Source organism: Eptatretus burgeri, chromosome 1, assembly GCF_056783735.1.
Source record: "Eptatretus burgeri isolate ZD-2024b chromosome 1, Ebu_testis_v1, whole genome shotgun sequence".
Taxonomy (NCBI): domain Eukaryota; kingdom Metazoa; phylum Chordata; class Myxini; order Myxiniformes; family Myxinidae; genus Eptatretus; species Eptatretus burgeri.
Window position 1 is genome coordinate 55,759,595 of NC_140961.1, and position 2,414 is coordinate 55,762,008.

Here is a 2,414-nt window from a genome sequence, read left to right on the forward strand (position 1 = left end):
TTTTTTCAAATAATCCATGCAATAAGATAAAGATTTGTTGAAGGTGATTCGAAAGAAATATCTAAAATGTCTAAGCCTCGGGACACTCTTTATCAAATAACCGATGCATATTGTTTAGCTCACTCATTGAACCTATAAAGATTTGTTCATTCTCAAATTCCTTCAATAGTTTAATTTTCTTTGCACAATAATCCCCATCTAAAATATTGAAAAACAAAACATTTGAATCTTTATATTTTTTAAGATACCCCTTTTGTGCCATTACGAAATGATAAACTTCTCTTAATGATCTCATCTGGCCACCGCCCGAGTTGCAAATAATTTTTGTGTATAAACCACGCCATAAAAAAAGTTTTGTTTCAAATGTTTTCAGTTCATGCCGTGAAAATGAGGAAGTGTTTTTTTGACACGGTCGTGCTGTGAAAATGAGGAAGTGTTTTTGAACAGTCATGCTGTGAAAAAAAACAGGAACTATTCTGTGAGACAAGGTCTCGTATTTATATTTTATCAGAACACGAACTGAAAACATGTTTAATCAAAACCATTTTAGGGTATTTTAAGTATGTTTTAAAAATGATTCATACAATTTGAGAATATATCTCCCAGTTATTTTCCAAGCTGTCTCTCCCGAAGCGTCATGTGGCCACACCCAATGATTAAGCAATCTCCTCATCGTTGCTTTATAAGTGATTCGCCAGACAAAGTTTCTGCCAGACGGGATTTTCATTTTTACAACTGAGACATGAGCGATCTTTCTTCCGCGAACAAAACAGCTCAACACAAAGTTGGTAAGCCTGTGTATAGGTTCCTCTTTGAACGATGAAGCAATTGATTATAAATTAAATCGTGATAATTCTGATATATATATATATATATATATATATATATATATATATATATATATATATATATATATATATTTTTTTTTTTTTTTCTTGGCAGGTCCTTGGAAGAAGAGCAGTTTACATATCACGACAAGGTGCATGAAATTAATGCTCTTATTGAAGAGGTCAATCATCTTAGAAGAGAATTGAAAAACATTTTTAATGACTGACATGATGTCTTATCACGGCCTCTGATCTTTTTGCCATCTTGTACCAATGGTAAAAAAAAACTGAGACATGGACTCACTCTCTTCCGATGAAGATAACAGCTCACGACAAAGTTGGTAAGTTTGTGTATGGTTTCCTCTTTGAACAATGAAGCAATTGATTATAAATTAAATCGTGATAATGCGAAAATATATATATTTTTCCTGGCAGGTCCTTGGAAGAAGTGGAGTTTACATATCACGATGAGGTGCATCAAATGAATGCTCTTATTGAAGAGGTCAATGATTTTAGAAGAGAATTGAAAAACATTTATAATGACTGGTACGAAGTCTTATCACGGCCTCTGATCTCGAATAAATTAAACCAATGGTGAGACACGTGTGTGTGTGTGTGAATATATGTATGTGTGTGTGTGTGTGTATATATATATATATATATATATATATATATATATATATATATATATATATATATATATATATATATATATATATATATATATATATGTGTGTCTGTGTGTGTATATGGTGTATGTGTGTGTGTCTCTTTCCCTGTCTGTCTCTCTCTATCTCTCCCTGTCTGTCTCTTTGTATCTCTCTCTGTCTGTCTTTCTACCTACCTCTCTGTCTGTCTCTCCATCTATACCCTTGACTTATTATTTTATTTTTTTTCAGCTCGATCATACAACATCAGCTGTTGAAGCAATTTGGTACAACACATGATTTTCTGGAGGTAAATGTTTCTGAATTATTATTTAGTTATTCTTTTATTAATATCACTCTCTCTTTCGAATGTCGTCTTATGTTGGTTGCATCATTAGTTTGGACGTGGTTTTGCCAGTACACTGGAATTCATTTTATTGGCCTTGAAAGGATGACAGGCTGAGTCGGCCTCCTGGTGTGTTAATTCAGTGGTCAACGAGGTTTGAACTTAGAACCAACACCAGGCTTACTCATATTACCATGTAATTATCTTTATAAAACCTAATTATTACCCACTTTTTGTTTCAAAACAGAATATGGTGTCTGAGTTTCAACATCACAAGACATCTGAATAAGATTGCTGGGAAAGATTATACATTCTCGCAAATGAATATTTAATATTTGCAATTTTGATTAATTATATTTGTTTTGTTTACAATTACTTGATTTTGAATTTCAAAAAAAGGATCAAGACATTAAGGGGGGGGTAGGTGCGCTCCCCCAATGACCCATCACCCCCTCATCCCACCCCTCCCCTCCCCTCCCCATGTGTGTGTGTGTGGGGAAGGGTGGGGGTGGGATGAGGGAGGCGGTGGGTCATTGGGGGGGTGCACAGGGGGGATGAGGGGGGTGGGGCTTGTGTGGGAGGGGCTTGTGTGGG

General features: G+C 35.1%; 1 long non-coding RNA gene across 1 annotated transcript; it reads left to right on the top strand.

Annotated features, from left to right (window-relative positions):
* The first annotated feature begins 966 nt into the window (after positions 1 to 966).
* LOC147034534 (uncharacterized) lies at positions 967 to 2,214 on the top strand. The gene is made up of 3 exons (XR_015060038.1): positions 967 to 1,168; positions 1,263 to 1,421; positions 1,727 to 2,214. It is a non-coding gene; the product is annotated as an uncharacterized LOC147034534 (long non-coding RNA).
* The last annotated feature ends 200 nt before the right edge of the window (positions 2,215 to 2,414 follow it).